The sequence below is a fragment of the Macaca fascicularis genome, chromosome 10, assembly GCF_037993035.2.
Source record: "Macaca fascicularis isolate 582-1 chromosome 10, T2T-MFA8v1.1".
Lineage (NCBI taxonomy): Eukaryota > Metazoa > Chordata > Mammalia > Primates > Cercopithecidae > Macaca > Macaca fascicularis.
Genome location: NC_088384.1, coordinates 10,307,284 through 10,325,473, shown reverse-complemented (window position 1 = coordinate 10,325,473; position 18,190 = coordinate 10,307,284). Strand labels below are relative to the sequence as shown.

Genomic DNA, 18,190 nt, shown 5'->3' with positions numbered 1-18,190 from the left:
ATAATAGTATTGTATCAATGTTAAATTTATTAATTTCGATTATGGTACAGGGTTATGTAAGAGACTGCCCTTGTTCTTGGGGAAAAAGAGATGAAATAATTAGGGACAAAAAGGACATGATGTCAGCAACCTTTATGGTTAAGAAATACACATATACATAGAGAAAGCAGAGACACAAATGTGGCAAAATGTTAGTTAATCTAGTTGAAGGATATGGGAGTTATTTGAACCTTTTTGCAACTTTTCTGCAGGTGTGAATTTAAGCATAAAAACACAAACAGCGTTTTTTTTTTTTTTTTTTTGAGACGGAGTTTCACTCTTGTTGCCCATCTCGGCCTCCCAAAGTGTTGGGATTATAGGCGAGAGAGTTCGAGACCAGCCTGGGCAACATAGTCAAACCCTGTCTCGACAAAAAATACAAAAATGAGTTGGACGTGATGGTGCATGCCTGTAGTCTCAGCTAAGGGACTGAGGCAGGAGGATCTCGAGCCTGGGAGCTTGAGGCTGCAGTGAGCCATGATCGCACCACTGCATTTCAGCCCTGGTGACAGAGCAAGACCTTGTCTCAAAAACTTAAAAAAAAAAAAAAAAAAGTTAAACAGATCATGCAGGCTGGGCGCGGTGGCTCATGCCTGTAATCCCAGCACTTTGGGAGGCAGAGGCGGGCGGATAACCTGAGGTCAGGAGTTTGAGACCATCCTGACCAACATGGAGAAACCCGCCTCTACTAAAAATACAAACTTAGCCGGGCATGGTGATGCATGCCTGGAATCCCAGCTACTCAGGAGGCTGAGGCAGGAGAATTGCTTGAACCCGAGAGGCAGAGGTTGCAGTGAGCCAAGATCGTGCCATTGTACTCCAGCCTGGGCAACAGAGCAAGACTCCATCTCAAAATAAATAAATGAATAAACAGATCATGCCATATCTTTTTACACACAGCTCATTTAATCTTCACCACCAAAAGGGAAGTGGGCATCATTACCACCCTTCCTAGCACAGAGATGAGAAAACTGAAGTTCTAGACAGAGTGTAACTCTCCCAGTTCTCAAAGTTCCTGAGATGTGGATCCTCTTTCCACCTTCCCTCTTCTACAAGGCCCATGTCAAATGCTACTTCATGAGTCTTTCCCTCCGGCAGGTGCCCACAGCAAGATGCAAAGCCCCACAGCAATTGGCCTGGGGCTCTGGGGCTCTTGGATAGAGTTAACACTGTTCTTGGCGTTTCCTCCTCAGCCTGGGAGGGTCTCGGGAGGAGGCGCTGTATCCATCTAGGCAGCATCTTCTCTGGGCCTGGCCTGTCATAGGTGCTTGAGGTTTCCCCATTTGAACCAGATACCAGTCGGATTACCGGATGTTTGCTTAAAATGAGTCATAGGCCTCATGCTATTCCTGTGCTGCTTCCAGCTAGGACTGATCAAATCAGTCTGGATTTTCCTTGGGGTGATCTGCAGCCTCCCTTTTCCAAGTTTACTTCTTGAGACTTTCCTTGGCCTGCGCACAGAGACCTCCCAAAGGGAAGAGGAAGGTGGGCAGGGGAACATCTTAGCTGATGGGTCTTGGGATTTTCAGAACTGGAAGGGAATTCTTAGACACCAGAAATTCAGTGGCCTTCAAGGCCTAGGAGGTAACAGGAAGTCATGGGGCTTGGCGGGGCTTGGGGGGATTCGTGGGGAGTTGGAGAGTGGATGTTCTGCCTGAAGGTGTTCACGTTCGAAGCTAAAAATCACAAACTCAGCCTGACAGCACCCCCTAGCAATCTGGATTATGTCACTCCTGTATCCTGATTTTTTTTTTTTTTTTTGAGATACAGTCTCGCTCTGTTGCTCAGGCTGGAGTGCAGTGGTGCGATCTCAGCTCACTGCAAGCTCCGCCTCCCAGGTTCAAGCGATTCTCCTGCCTCAGCCTCCGGAGTAGCTGGGACTACAGGTACATGCCACCACGCCCGGCTAATTTTTGTATTTTTAGTAGAGATGGGGTTTCACCATATTGGCCAGGATGGTCTCAAACTCCTGACCTGGTGATCCGCCTACTCGGCCTTCCAAAGTGCTGGGATTACAGGCGTGAGCCACCGTGCCCGGCCTCCTGATTCTATCTTTTTTTTTTTTTTTTTGAGACGGAGTCTTGCTCTGTCGCCCAGGCTGGAGTGCAGTGGCGCGATCTCGGCTCACTGCAAGCTCCGCCTCCCGGGTTCACGCCATTCTCCTGCCTCAGCCTCCCGAGTAGCTGGGACTACAGGCGCCCGCTACCTCGCCCGGCTAGTTTTTTCTATTTTTAGTAGAGACGGGGTTTCACCGTGTTAGCCAGGATGGTCTCAATCTCCTGACCTTGTGATCCACCCATCTCGGCCTCCCAAAGTGCTGGGATTACAGGCTTGAGCCACCGCGCCCGGCCTCCTGATTCTATCTTAAACCTCTTTACAAATGGGGAGACTGGGGTTTGAAAAGGAACAGGGAGTTTGCCCAAGGGTGCCCAGCAAGTCAGGAGAATCAAGAATCATCACTGTTTCTGGCCAGGCACGGTGGCTCATGCCTGTAATCCCAGCACTTTGGGAGGCCGAGGTGGGTGGATCACCTGAGGTCAGGAGTTCGAGATCAGCCTGGCCAACATGGTGAAACCCCGTCTCTACTAAAAATACAAAAAATTAGCTGGGCATGGTGGCGGATACCTGTAATCCCAGCTACTCGGGAGGCTGGGGCAGGAGAATCTCTTGAACCTGAGAGGCGGAGGTTGCAGTAAGCCAAGATCAGGCCATTGCACTCCAGCCTAGGCAACAAAAGCAAAATTCTGCCTCAAAAAAAAAAAAAAAAAAAAAAAAAAAAAAAAAAATCACTGTTTCCAAGCAACACACTACTTATCTTCTCGCTTTCTCCTTCCAGCCCTTTTTACAGCTTTCTCTCTTTCAAGTTATCACCTGAGAGCTCGTCTGCCTGGCCCAAGAAGTATAACCATAGTCTTTGACAAATGGATGGTGTCATCCAAGACTATCTTGTTCCTTATTTCAACAAATGAAGAACTCAGGCCCAAGTTACAGTTTGACTTACACATGAGACAAGGCTGGGCACGGTGGCTCACAACCAGCTGTAATGCAAGCACTTTGGGAGGCCAAGGCAGGAAGACTGCTAGAGCCCAGGATTTGAGACCAGCCTGGGCAACATAGTGAGACCCTGTCTCTATTAAAAACAATTAGCCAGGCCGGGTGCGGTGGCTCAAGCCTGTAATCCCAGCACTTTGGGAGGCCGAGACGGGCGGATCACGAGGTCAGGAGATCGAGACCATCCTGGCTAACACAGTGAAACCCCGTCTCTACTAAAAAATACAAAAAACTAGCCGGGCGAGGTGGCGGGCGCCTGTAGTCCCAGCTACTCGGGAGGCTGAGGCAGGAGAATGGCGTAGACCCGGGAGGCGGAGCTTGCAGTGAGCTGAGATCCGGCCACTGCACTCCAGCCTTGGCAACAGAGCGAGACTCCGTCTCCAAAAAAAAAAAAAAACAAAAAAACAATTAGCCAGACATGGTGGTACATACTTGGAGTCCCAGCTACCAGGGAGGCTGATGCAGGAGGATCCTTGAGCCCAGAAGGTGGAGGTTGGTTGAAGTGAGCCATGGTCAGGCCACTGCACTCCAGCCTGAATGACAGAAAAAGACCCTGTCTCGAAGAAAAAAGGAGAGAGAGAGAGAGAAAGAGAAAGAGAATAGAAGCCAGGTCTCTAGGGTCCTTTTCTATTATTATTATTTTATTTTTTATTATTATTATTATTTTTGAGACGGAGTCTTGCTCTGTGGCCCAGGCTGGAGTGCAATGGCACGATCTCGGCTCACTGCATCCTCTGCCTCCCGGGTTCAAGCGATTCTCCTGCCTGAGCCTCCTGAGTAGCTGGGATTACAGGTGGCTACCACCATGCCCAGCTAATTTTTGTATTTTTAGTAGAGATGGGGTTTCACTGTGTTGGCCAGGCCAGTCTAGAACTCCTGACCTCAGGAGATCCACCCACCTCGGCCTCCCAAAGTGCTGGGATTACAGGTGTGAGCCACCATTTCTGGCCTTCTGTGGTTGTTTTCAACATACACACTTCACTCGTGAGTGTGAGGTGAGTTTAAGGGGGAATCAGGAGAAGCAGAGAGTGTTCCAGGCCTTTCTCTGTTAACAGTGCAGGCTTCTTTTGTTGTTTTTGTAAAGAATGTTTCCAAGACAAAAGCAGGCTGCCTCTGATTAGTCTGGTTTACTTAACTGAGTGTTTTAAATTCCATTCTGGTGCCTGAAAACAAACTTAATTGCCAATTGTAAATGGAATAAATAATAATATTTATGTTGGATTCCTGAAAACAGACCAAGGCTGCTGACTTGCTATTTAGTCAGATCAAAAACAAATGGCTAAAGTATGCCAGACATGTGAGGAATGTGGAGAGATATTCCCAACACCCAATGGGGTGCTCACCTGTGGCCCCTGGAGAGAGATGGGTCAGCCCACCTGCAGGGCAAGGCAGCCTCCCTGAGGGTCCCCTCCACTGGCGGGAGTGGGTTGGCTGCATCATCTATGAAGGACACTTGAACTACATCTTTCTCAGGGCTCAAGCCAGGGACTTCCCACTAGAGCAAACTATTTTTTTAACTTTGAGAAATATCATTAAAATAATTCATTTGTTCTACAAATAGTTATCAAACATCTATGTTCCAACAGGCGCCATTCCAGCTCCTGAAAATCCAGTGATGAAAGAGATTGAAAAGGATTGAAAAGGATGGTGTCTATGGAGGAGCTTACATTCTGCTCTAATATTTATGGAGGATTTCCCAGTACCAAACGGTTTCTGGCAGATTATCTTCTCTTTTAATAATTCCTTCATCGGCCGGGCACGGCGGCTCAAGCCTGTAATCCTAGCACTTTGGGAGGCCGAGGTGGGCAGATCACAAGGTCAGAAGTTCAAGACCAGCCTGACCGATATGGTCTCTACTAAAAAAAAAAAAAAATTAGCTGGACATGGTGGCACGTGCCTGTGGTCCCAGCTACTTGGGAGGCCTAGGCAGGAGAATCGCTTGAACCCAGGAGGTGGAGATTGCAGTGAGCCAAGATCACACCACAGCACTCCAGCCGCATTGACAGAGTGAGACTCCAATCTTAAAAAAATAATAATTCCTTTTTTTTTTTTTTTGGTGGAGTCTCACTCTGTCTCCCAGTCTGGGATGCAGTGGTGCAATCTTGGCTTACTGAGAGGAGGTTCTCTTGAACCTCTGCCTTCTGGGTTCAAGAGATTCTCCTGCTTCAGCCTCCTGAGTAGCTGGGATTACAGGCATGTGCCACGATGCCTGGCTACTTTTCGTATTTTTATTTTATTTTACTTTTAATTTATTTTTAAATTTATTTTTATTTATTTATTTATTTTTTCAGACAGAGTTTCGCTCTTGTTGCCCAGGCTGGAGTGCAATGGCATGATGTCGGCTCACCGCAACCTCTGCCTCCCGGGTCCAAGTGATTCTCCTGCCTCAGCCTCCTGAGTAGCTGGGATTACAGGCACATGCCACCATGCCCGGCTAATTTTGTATTTTTAGTAGAGACGGGGTTTCTCCATGTTGGTCAGGCTGGTCTCAAACTCCTGGGCTCAAGTGATCTGCCCACTTCGGCCTCCTAGTGTTGGGATTTTGGGTAAGCCACCATGCCCCATCGAGTACAGTGCTCATATTACCCCGGTCTTAGTCACCTCAGGCTGCATGACAAATACCATAGACTGGATGGCTTAAGCAGTAGCCATCTCACTGATCTGGGGGCTGGAAGTCCAAGACCAGGGTCCCAGCATGGTCAGGTTGTTGGTGAGGGCCGCCTTTCTGGTTTATAGATGGCTGCTTTCTTGCTGTATCCTCACCTGGCAGAGAGAGAGATCATCTCCCCAGTGTCTCTTATAAGAGCACTAATTCCATTCATCAGGGCTCCATTTTCATGACCTAATTATCTCCCAAAGTCCCCACCTCCTAATACCATCAAATTAGGGATTAGAGATTCAACATACGAATTTTTTTTTTTGAGATGGAGTCTCGCTCTGCCACCCAGGCTGGAGTGCAGTGGCGCGATCTCGGCTCATTGCAACCTTTACTTCCCAGGTTCAAGCAATTCTCCTGCCTCAGCCTCCCAAGTAGCTGGGACTATAAGCATGTGCCACCATGCCCGGCTAATTTTTGTATTTTCAGTAGAGACGGGGTTTCACCACATTGGCCAGGCTGTTCTCAAACTCCTGACCTCAGGTGATCCACCCACCTTGGTCTCCCAGTTTTGGGATTACAGGTGTGAGCCACCGCTCCCAGCCTCCTTTCAGTCCTTTTCTCCAAGCCTCCTCACCTCTGGTTGGGGTCTTGGAATAAAGACCCCTTTACCATCATAGGCAGCCCAAACAATTGAACAAGTTGGTACCAACTTGAAGAGATAGGAGGCTGGTGTCCCGCTGAATCCCCATTGAATGATGGACAGTCCTCTTCAAGGATATGTGTTCGTTATTTCACCAGCAACCTGGGGTGGTGGAATCACCAGACCATTTGCCACCTAGTTCACTTGAGGCAAAATGCAGCAATCCAACTGGCCTCAGCATCCTCATCGATGAAATGAGAATGATAACCATGGTGGTAAATGTGATAAGTTGTCAAGGGTGTTTCATTGTAAACTGCCTAGGGGGTGTGTGAACTGACACACACACACACACACATATGTATATATATATAAAATTTTATTTTATTTTGGGACAGAGTTTTGCTCTTGTTGCCCAGGCTAGAGTACAATGGTGTAATCTCGGCTCACTTCAACCTCCACCTCACGGGTTCAAGCGATTCTCCTGCCTCAATCTCCCGAGTAGCTGGAATTACAGGTGCCCACCACCACACCCAGCTAATTTTTGTATTTTTAGTAGAGATGGGGTTTCACCACATTGGCTAGCCTGGTCTCGAACTCCTGACATCAGGTAATTCGCCCACCTCAGCCTCCCAAAGTGAGCCACCATGCCCAGCCTGACATTTATATTTATTCGGCCTTCACTACATGGTTTACAGACATTATTCATTATAATCCCCCACCCCCTGCCATTTTTTTTTTTAGATGGAGTCTTTGTCGCCCAGGCTGGAGCGCAGGGGTACAATCTCAGCTCACTGCAACCTCCTCTTCCAGGGTTCAAGGGATTCTCCTGCCTCAGCTTCCTGAGTAGCTGAGACTACAGGCGCACTGAATCACCATGCCTGGCTAATTTTTGTATTTTTAGTAGAGACAGGGTTTCACCATGTTGGCCAGGCTGGTCTCGAACTCCTGACTCAAGCAAGCCTCGCACCTTGGCCTCTCAAAGTGCTGGGACTACAGGCGTGAGCCACCACGCTCGTATTTCATTAAAATCCTTAAGTCAAACTTTATGTGGATGCAGTTTCCTGATCCTTATCTTACAAATGAAGAAATTGATACTGCTAGTTTGCCAGGGTCACACAGCCAGCGAGTGGCAGGGCTGGGGACCTTGGTCCTCCTAATAATTGCCTTAGTGACATAAGCACCACACCATCCAGCCTCCCTAAATTGCCAGGCGCAGCCTCTCACTGCCTCTAGCCCATGATCTTGCATCTATCCCAGGTGTCTTAAGGGTTGATTTCCCACTAAACAGCAGAAATGTCTGATGGCCACTGAATTCTGTTTTCAGATCTGGACAAAAGCATCTACCTTCTTCATGCCAGAGGCTTTCTTTTTTCTTTTTTTTTTGGCAGGGTCTTGCTCTGTCGCCCAGGCTGGAGTGCAGTGGTGCAATCACGGCTCACTGCAGCCTCAGTCTCCTGGGCTCAAGCAAGCCTCCCACCTCAGCCTCCTAAGTAGCTGGAAACACACACCTGTGTCACTACACCTCACTAATTTTTTGATTTTTTCTAGAGATAGGATCTCACAGACTGGGTGTGGTGGCTCGTGCCTGTAATCCCAGCGCTTTGGGAGGCCAAGGTGGGTGTATCATTTGAGGCCAGGAGTTCAAGACCAGCCTGGCTGACATTGCAAAACTCCATCTCCATTTTAAAAAAATGCAAAAAACTTAGCTGGGCAGGGTGGCACATTCCTGTAATCCCAGCTACTCAGGAGGCTGTGGCATGAGAATCGCTTGAACCCGGGAGGCAGAGGTTGCAGGGATCCAGGATTGTGCCACTGCACTCCAGCCTGGGTGACAAAGTGAGACCTTGCTCAAAAAAAAAAAAAAAAAAAAAAGAGAGATGGAATCTCACTGTGTTGCCAAGGCTGGTCTAGAACTCCTGAGCTCAAGGAATCTTCCCACCTCAGCCTCCTGAAGTGCTGGGATTACAGCTGTCAGCCACCTATAATCCCAGCACTTTGGGAGGCCGAGGTAGGAGGAGGATCACTCGAGTCCAGGAGATGGAGACCAGACTGGACAACATGAGACCCTATCTCTACAAAAAATTTTAAAAATTAGCCAGGTGTAGGGATGTGTACCTGTGGTCTCAGCTACTTGGGAGGCTGAGGCCAGAGGATCATTTAAGCCCAGGAGCTGGACAGCTGGAGGCTGCAGTGAGCCATAATCATGCTACTATCCTCCAGCCTGCGCAAGAGAGTCAGATCCTGTCTCAAAAAAAAAAAGGTAAACACAGCTCCGGGTTCTTGTCTCTCCTAGAACTTACCACAGTGCATTTAAATATTTAAAATTTGGTTCACTGTTATATCCCCAGTTCCTAAGATTGTGTCTGGCACAAATGCTTGTGGAAGAGATAACATTTGTAAAGATAAAGTCTGCCAAGCTCACAGCTGATCTGAAATAAATTAAAAATACATACACATGTGTGTATGTGTGCATGTGTGTAAAATGAAGAGGATTAAGAAGGAAATCTGAAAGAACTCTTGAGAGAGTCCTCCAGGAATTAATGGGGCAGGTAGTGATAAATGAACACTCTTTGGATCATGAGCTATGGATTCAAATGTAGGCTCTTCACCAGTCCTGAGGCAGTATCATGGATATGCATAGCTGGTCTGTCTGGTTAATCTCCCCTTACCTAGTAGGCCTTCTAAGCAGCCTCAAATCCTTTCTAGAAATATCCCTGGCAAAGATTCTCTCCTTGACTAAACTCTAGGCTCCCCTGAACTTTTCAACTAGGCCTTGACTTTTGGACTTCTGTGTTCATCTTTACATTGTCCAGTTTTTTGTTTTGTTTTTAGGGACAGGGCCTTGCTCTCTTACCCTGGCTGGAGTGCAGGTGGCATGATCATCACTCACTGCAGCCTCAAACTCCTGGCCTCAAGTGATCCTCCTGCCTCAGCCTCCAGAGTAGCTGGGACTACAGGCGCATGCCAGCTAATTCTTTAATTTTTTGTAGAGATGGGGTCTCACTATGTTGCCCAGGCTGGTCTTGAACTCCTGGGCTCAAGTGATCCTCCTGCCTAAACCTCCCAAAGTGCCGGGATTACAGGTGTGAGCCACTGCCCCTGGGCCACACTGTCCACTTTTGGTAAGAATCCTGCTAAGTTGGTTTAGCTAGACTCCCCCATTCTCCAAACCTGATTGTCAATATCTTTTTATTATTATTATTATTTTTTGAGATGGAGTCTCACTGTGTCTCCCAGGCTGGAGTACAACGGCACAATCTTGGCTCACTGCAACCTCCACCTCTGGGGTTCAAGTGATCCTTCTGCCTCAGCCTCCTGAATAGCTGGGATTACAGGCACCCACCACTAAGCCTGGCTAATTTTGGTATTTTTGTAGAGACGGGGTTTCACCACGTTGGCTAGGCTGGTCTTGAACTCCTGACCTCAGGTGATCCGCCCGTCTCGGCCTCCCAAAGTGCTGAGATTACAGGCGTGAGCCACTGCACCCAGCCCTGATTGTCAATATCTAATCAGGTTCCTCATTCTCCACAATCCCTCAGGTGATGTGTGATCACCTTGGCCTGTCTTCAGCCAGAATCTTGTTAGATGGGTTTACGCCAGAATCCTCTTTTATCTCTGATGCAGTTTCCTATGCATTGGCCCTCAATCAGTGGCCTTGCTCCTTCCTTATAAATTCCCATTGCCCATGCTGAATTCTGAATTGAGCCCAAATACTCTCCGCGACTGCAAAACCCACTGCAGTGGTCCCTACATCCATCATGATGCCAATAAAGTCGGCCTTATACTCTTTAACAAGTGTCATTCAATATTTTTTAACATCCTATACATAAAACTCCAGCCAAGCGAGGTCCTGATTTTCTTTTGTGTCTCCAGTTCCCATCTGTGAGAAGGGTTTTGGGCAGCCTTTCATGAAAGCACCTGGAAGCCGGAGGGGGGGCTTTTGACACAGATGGGGAAGGGCGGAGGCGCTGGGTTTGAGCAGCATTAGCCCAGAAATGCAGAACTGCCACAGGAAACCCCCCTAAAAGGCAGGACACTTTTAAAGAAAATAAAGGTGAATTCCAGGCTTGAGCTTTCGACGGGGAATGGGGCTTCTCCGACTCGCCCACCCCCTTCTCCCCAGGTGCGCAGCCCGCGCCGCCCACCCCGGGCGCGGCGAGGCGACGGGAGCCGCGCTCTCTAGGACCCGAGGAGGAAGAGCTGCAGGGAGACGGTGCCTCCAGCGGGTGCTGCCGCGAGCGGCCGGCCGAGGGGCTGGAAATGAAAGTAAAGCGCTCCAGAGCCACATGGACGGAGCTGCCGGGGCGGCGGCGCCGGGAGCAGGATGCGGCCGCCCGTAATTAAATAACATTTACTCTTATTATTACTAATAATAATAACGTAATCATACCTCTAGTCATAGCATACCATTTATCGGGCTCGGCGCAGGCCCGCGGGGAGCGCAGCCCGGCGGAGGTAAGTGCTTGGCGCGGCCCGAGCCCCGCGGGGCAGAGGTCGGGGCCACCGCGTCCGGGGCCGCCCGCGCGCGAGGGTTCGGGGACGCCCGGGCCGGGCTGGGCTGGGGAAGAGGCGCGGAGAGCCCTGTCCAGGCCGGGGCCGCGCGCTGGGCCACCTGGAAAGTGGGATTTTGCAAAAAATAAATCGTCTCTAAACCCCCATTTCCTTCCTCCTTTTTGGGGATCCCGGTCCCCATGCCCTGCCCCAAAGTTTCAAAGTTACCGTGCGGCCGGGGGCACCTGGCGCTGGGGAGACTCGGCCGCCCCTGCAGCCCCCAGGAGGTGTCTTGAAATTTTCGTGGGGCCTCTCTCTTCGGCGTCCGGAGCTTCTGGGGCGCCCGGATGCTTTGCCGACCCCGCGCAGAGGGTCTCGGGGGCTGGCAGGGGCGTCACTGGCAGGGCCCCCCTTCCTTTTGTGTTCGCCTTGGCCCCGCAGCACCCGCAGTTGGAGGGGCCGCGTCGAGGGCCGGGGAGCGGGGCCGCCCGACGGGCCGCCCCTTTCGGCTGCGGCGTCCACGCGAGCCCGGGGATCCGGGGCCTGCAGCCGGGCCCGCGGGAAGGGGGCGGCAGGACAGGGGGGCGCGGTCTGGGCCTGCTGGGCAGGGGGGCGTTTCCGGTCGCAGGATCAGTCTGTGGACTCCGAGGCCTGTGGGAGGCCAGCGGCAGTCCAGGGAGTGCTAGGGGGCTGCGGATCCCAGCTCTGGCGTCTGGGGAGGGGGCGCCCTGACGGGGCTGGGGGCCTGGGAGCCGCCGACCCCGGCCTTATACCCCCATCCTGCCCGCAGTGAGCCTGGGGGCCCCCCTCCGGGCTTGCTCCCTCCTCCTTTCCCCTCCTTTCTCCTTAACTCTGTCTGTTTTGGGTGTTTATAAGGCGCCTGGTTGGGGGGACTTTCACAGACAAAGCCGTTTTCCCAGGGGGAAAAATAATCATATAAATACAGCTCACTCTGATAGAACCCGATGGCCGTGTTGCCAACAGGGAATTGAGGGGGAAGACTAGGGGGCTAGGGCCCTGCGTGGGGAGTCTGGGGGCTCGAAAGGGGACTGGGCCTGAGTGGGGAGCTGGTGGTCAGCGGTTTTATTTCTCGGGTTGCTAGCTTTGGCATCAGACTTTGAACCCCAACTTCTTGCCATATTCTTCAGCATCTGCAGTTCAGCCTGATGAAAATAGCAGCATGCAGATCCTTGAATTTTCACACAAATGAGATAATTATAGTACATATAGCAACTGTGTTGGACACAAAATGCTGGCGGATGGAATCTTTAATTCTACTACCAATACTTCCCCCACACACGTACAGCCATCCCCTCGTGGTGGTCTTCTTTCCAAGCATGTTCACCTCTCACAGAAGTTGGACTGCAAGGTGGAAATGACACCTGGTCAACACTCGATGGAGCATGTTTGAGAAGTGGGGAGACTTAAGGTGGGAAGAAGGAGCCTGTCCAGGAGGGATGATGGGAGAGAGACTTTGTTGTCCCTGAGCTGGGATAAAGTTTCTGTTCGTAGGTGCTGTGTGTTCTTAGCTGCTGGCTTTTGTATAGGTTAGACAGGAATGGAGGTTTTGGTAGATTACTGCGGGGCTAAGAAGCTTGGTGGGATGCGCTGATGTCTCCAGTCTTAGTAGGAAAGCTGAGACGTCGGTTGAGACATGGATAGAGAATCTGAAAATAATCCCTCAATCTGAAAATAATAATCCCTTAAATATCACTTTTTAGTTTATAACAAAAGGGCTTTCACATGTGTTGGCTCATCTGTCCTCCATAGCAACTGTGTCAGGTAGACATTTTCCAGATGAGAGACCTTAGGCCGAATTGTGAGTCTTGCCGGAAAGTCAGATAGCAGAGGTAGGATTCCCACCCAGTTTTCTGGCTCCGAATCGTCACCCTTTCCCAGAGTCCTGGGCCACCTTAGCAAGTTACTTTTCTTTTTATTTTTTATTTTCTTTTATTTTTTTGAGACGGAGTCTCGCTCTGTCGCCCAGGCTGGAGTGCAGTGGTGAGATCTTGGCTCACTGCAAGCTCCGCCTCCTGGGTTCACACCATTCTCTTATCTCGGCCTCCCAAAGTGCTGGGATTACAGGAGTGAGCCACCTTGCCTGGCCTTCTTTTCATTTTTTTTTTTTTTTTTGAGACGGAGTCTCGCTCTGTCGCCCAGGCTGGAGTACAGTGGCCGGATCTCAGCTCACTGCAAGGTCCGCCTCCCGGGTTCACGCCATTCTCCTGCCTCAGCCTCCGGAATAGCTGGGACTACAGGCGCTCGCCACCTCGCCCGGCTAGTTTTTTGTACTTTTTTTTAGTAGAGACGGGGTTTCACCGTGTTAGCCAGGATGGTCTCGATCTCCTGACCTCGTGATCCACCCGTCTCGGCCTCCCAAAGTGCTGGGATTACAGGCTTGAGCCACCGCGCCGGCCTCTTTTCATTTTTTATTTTGAGACAAGGTCTCACTCTATCACCCAGGCTGGAGTACAGTAGCACAATTGTAACTTAGTCTGCTGGCTTGGCTCAGGCAATCCTCTTGCCTTGGCCTCCCAAAGGGATAGGGTTACAGGCATGAGCCACCAAACCTGGCTGCTACAAGTTACTTTCTTTGTTTCTTTCTTTCTTTCTTTCTTTTTTTTTTTTTTTGACAGAGTCTCACTCTGTTACCCAGGCTGGAGTGCAGTGGCAGGATCTTAGCTCACTGCAACCTCTGCCTCCTGGGTTCAAGTGATTCCTGGGCTCAACATATCTGGATTCAAGTGAACTCCTGGGCTCAACGTATCTGCCCACCTCGGCCTCCCAAAGTGCCGGGATTACAGGCGTGAGCCACCTTATGCCCATCTGCAAGTTACTTTTCAAGTGCCTCTTGTGAGATGCTGTGGGGCAGGTTTGCAACTGACTTTGTCATTTATTATCTGGCTGGAAAGAGAAACTTCACTCCAGTGAATCAATGAGAACACAAGAATTATGGTGTCAATGCGGTGGGAGTGGAGAGAAGAGAGCTCAAGGTTACCTGAAAAAGTTAGAGAAGTCTTCTTCTAGGAAGTAGAATTTGAACTTGAAAGAATGGGGAGGCTTGCCAGGGTGGGTTAGCCACAATTGCTTCTGTGCTGGAAGGTTGACTTACATTCTCTGTAATTGTTATAGTAGCTCCATGAGGGGTAGGCACTGTAATCTCCATTTCACAGATGAAGAAATTGAGAAACACAGAATTTGTGTGCCCAGCCCAAGGTCAATCTGCAGGATTTGAATCCAGGCCTTCTTGACTCTTGAGTGTGCTCCTGACCTCTGCACCACCTTCCTCTCAGATACGTAAGCAACAACAGGGACTGGCCTGTAATCCCAGCACTTTGGGAAGCCGAGGCAAGCTGATCACTTGAGGTCATGAGTTCAATACCAGCCCTGGCAACATGTGAACCCCAGTCTCCACTAAAAACACAAAAATTGGCCAGCTGCAGTGGCTCATGCCTGTAATCCCAGCACTTTGGGAGGCCGAGGCATGCGGATCACGAGGTCAAGAGATTGAGACCATCCTGGCCAACATGGTGAAACCCCGCCTCTACTAAAAGTACAAAATTAGCTGGGTATGGCGGTGCATACCTATAATCCCAGTTACTTGGGAGGCTGAGGCAGGAGAATCGCTTGAACCCAGGAGGCAGAGGTTGCAGTGAGCCAACATCGCACCACTGCACTCCAGCCTCGTGACAGAGTGAGATTCTGTCTCAAAAAAATAAAAAAATAAAAAAAATAACTGGGCATGGTGGTGGGTGCCTATAATCCCAGCTACTTGGGAGGCTGAGGCAGGAGAATCTCTTGAACCTGGGGGGTGGAGGTTGCAATGAGACAAGATCATGCCACTGCACTCTAGCTTGGGCGACAGAGTGAAACTCCGTCTCAAAAAACAAAAACAGAGACCAGATGGTCTGAATTAGCAAATGCAACTAGGGTAGCACTGTCAGCAGGCTCCCCAAGACCAAGGAGTTCTCCTAAACTGGCTCTGTGTCCCAGGGCCCCGCGGGGCTGGCCCAGTGAAAGCACTCTCAATAGGTTTCTAACTGCAGAAAGCAGAATGGCAGTGGAAGGAGGACCGGTCCCTGAGCATGGGGATTTGAGCAAGTTTGGTTCCTTAGTGCCTGCTAGGTGCTGGCTCAGCACCCTGGAGGAGTTTGGAGCTTGGGATGAGATAGATATGGACCATTAATCTGAGCTTCCCAAGGACAGGAAGTGGGTCTGATTCACCCTCTGTGCCTCCAGCCCCAGAGGCAGTGCCAGGATGACACACTCAGCCATTGTGTTGTCAAATTGAATTATGCCCCAGCGTAGAGGAGGAAGGTTTATTTTGCCCAAGAGTGGAAGGTCTTCCTAGAAGTGCCATTTGAACATCTGAAAGATAGGTTGAAAAGCCAGAGAAAGGGTGTTCTAAGCAGAGGCATTGAGATGGACAAAGGCAGGGATGTATAAAGAAGAACAGGTCACCTGGTACAGCCACAGTCTAGTGGGCAGATATATGACTTTGAGTTCAAGTCAGGCTCTGCTATCATGATCCTTTTGATTCTCTGGGCCTCAGTTTCCCCTTCTAAAAAGGAGCCCTGAGATTTGATGATATTTAATGATAACCCATGCCTGGGGATTAGGATAAGAAACTCAGATGAAGGGAGCTAGAAGTGTTTAAAAATTTGTATTAATTTAGCAATCACTGGACCAGCAATTCTCTAGGCCCTGTTGCAAGTCCTTTTTCCTAAATTAGCTTATTTAATTTTTTTTTTTTTTTTTTTGAGACGGAGCTTTGCTCTTGTGGTCCAGGCTGGAGTACAATGGCGCAATCTCGGCTCACTGCAGCCTCTGCCTCCTGGGTTCAAGTGATCCTCCTGCCTCAGCCTCCTGAGTAGCTGGGATTACAGGTGTCCGCCACCATGCCCAACTAATTTTTGTATTTTCAGTAGAGACGGGGTTTCGCCATGTTGGCCAGGCTGGTCTTGAACTCCTGATCTCAAGTGATCGATCCTCCTCGGCCTCCCAAAGTGCTGGGTTTACAGGCATGAGCCCCCGCGCCCAGCCTTTACTTAATTCTTTCAACAGCCCTATAGGGAGGCACTATAATTATCCCCATTTTACAGGTGAAGAAACTGTGGCATAGAGAGATTCCATGAAGTGCGGAAGGGGCAGAGCTGCAGAGCCAACCCAGGATGTCTGGCTCTAGAGCTGGCCTGGTGTGGGCCTGGGAAGGAGCCTCAGGGGAGACCCAAGGTTATTCAGACAGCAGGTGTGGAGGTACTGCAGCCCCAAGCTGGAGGCTCAGCCTGGGCTGATGATGGCTGTGCGTCAGCTCCCAGGAGCCTGCACAGAAGTCAGCTCCTTTCTTTTTTTTTGAGACAGAGTCTCCCTCTGTCACCCAGGCTGGAGTGCAGTGGTGTGATCTTGGCTCACTGCAACCTCTGCCTCCCGGGTTCAAGCTGTTCTCCTGTTTCAGCCTCCCGAGTAGCTAGGATTACAGGCACATGCCACCACACCCAGCTAATTTTTTTATTTTTATTTTTTTTTATTTTTAGTAGAGATGGTGTTTCACCATGTTGGTCAGACTGGCCTCGAACTCCTGACCTCGTGATCCACCCGCCTCGGCCTCCCAAGTGCTGGGATTATAGGCATAAGCCACCACGCTGGGCCTGAAGTCAGCTCCTTTCATCACATTTCACGGCCCCTGGAAAACAAGCTCGTTTTCCTTCGTCTGTCAGCACCAGCTACAGACTCCTTCCCACCGAATTCATTCCCCCCAGGGAGACTGTTTCTTTGCAGGCGTGTTGGTTGTGTTGGTGCCGGGTCGGTTGTGTTGGTGCTGTCTCCCCACCGGGCTATGGAGGCCCAGAGGGAGGGACATTCAGAACCCTTGTTCCCTTAAGAAACATCTGGTAAAGGCCGGGCGCGGTGGCTCAAGCCTGTAATCCCAGCACTTTGGGAGGCCGAGACGGGCGGATCACGAGGTCAGGAGATCGAGACCATCCTGGCTAACACGGTGAAAACCCGTCTCTACTAAAAATATGAAAAAAAACTAGCCGGGCTCGGTGGCGGGCGCCTGTAGTCCCAGCTACTCAGGAGGCTGAGGCAGGAGAATGGCGTAAACCCGGGAGGCGGAGCTTGCAGTGAGCTGAAATCCAGCCACTGCACTCCAGCCTGGGCCACAGAGCGAGACTCCGTCTCAAAAAAAAATAAAAAATAAAAAAAAAAAAGAAACATCTGGTAACTTCAGTTCTGCAGCATCACAGCTCCTCAGCATCAGAGGCTGAGACACGAGCTTGGTGGTGATCGTGGGGATACGATCACCCATATAGCAGCATATAACACCCATATACCAGCAGCCCCCATATAGTTAACACCACTGTATACCAGCATCGTGCTTGACATTTCCTATGCATTCTCTTATTGAATCCACTTAACAGCTCTTCAAGGCCGGAGCAATCATTGGCAGCCCCATCTTGTAGATGAGGAGCCTGAGGCTCAGAAAGACTAAGTAACACTTCCGAGATCACACAGCTGAGGTAGAGAAGGGAGTCACATGAAGCCACTGGCATCCGAGGTCTTAGCTGCCATGCATGAGACAGCCTTCAAGTTACTTCCAGTTTCCTCGAAGCTCTTTTCTTACCAGTCTGGAAATCCTAACTACCACCACCATTTGTGTCCTGCTGTGTCCACAGTCTCTCATTAATTGTCATGACAGTCTTTCGAGGTAAGGTAAGAGGTGTCCCTGTTTTTCAGAAGAAAAAGACTGAGGCATCACCCCACCACTGCTCTTTCTACCCAGTCCACACTGTGGTTTGGGAGGGGAACAGGGTATTAGATTCCCTGAGACCAAGAACCGTGTCTTCTGATTGGTTTGTGTTACTGAAGTGCTGGGGTCGGCTGATGATCATTCCTTGAGCACTTCCTGTGAGGGCTGCAGGGAAGGTGGGGGCTCTGGCCCTCCTGGGGTTTTCAGAGGTCGCCCTGGTTCAGCTACGCCCTTGCTCCCCAGAGCATCCCTGTGTCATCCTTCTCCCTCCACAGGCTGAGGAATGCAGGGCAGGGAGCCCAAAGTCCTGAATTTCATTCCCAACTCCTGTTCCTGCTGGCTATATGATGGAGGCACGATTATTTTGTCATTCTTGGCTTCTGTCTCCTTTTCTGTGAAATGGCCGTACTGATCCAGTCAAATCTGTGGCAGCGGTTGCAGTTGTGATCATTTAATAGCCTTCAGAATATTCCTGAATCTTCTTCACTGTCTGCCTTGATCCAGGCCTGGACTACTGCAGTAGCCTCCTAACCAATCTCCCAGTATCCTCCCTGCAGTAGCCAAAGGATCTTCTTGCAAAATAAATAAGCCCCTGTCACTCTTCTGCTGAAAAGTCTCCTGC

The 18,190-nt window shown here is 50.1% G+C and overlaps 2 protein-coding genes across 11 annotated transcripts in view; one reads left to right on the top strand and one right to left on the bottom strand.

Moving 5' to 3' along the window:
- Positions 1–11,668, bottom strand: part of RANGAP1 (Ran GTPase activating protein 1) — a 54,233-nt gene extending 42,565 nt beyond the window's left edge. For both annotated transcript variants that reach the window (XR_012418697.1, XM_015457137.4), the window contains exon 1: positions 11,049–11,668. The gene's annotated coding sequence lies outside the window, so the exon portion shown is untranslated. The remainder of the gene's footprint in view (positions 1–11,048) is intronic.
- The window catches only part of ZC3H7B (zinc finger CCCH-type containing 7B), a 62,038-nt gene continuing 54,401 nt past the window's right edge, over positions 10,554–18,190 (top strand). For all 9 annotated transcript variants that reach the window (XR_012418690.1, XM_074003670.1, XM_045363547.3 and 6 more), the window contains exon 1: positions 10,554–10,784. The gene's annotated coding sequence lies outside the window, so the exon portion shown is untranslated. The remainder of the gene's footprint in view (positions 10,785–18,190) is intronic.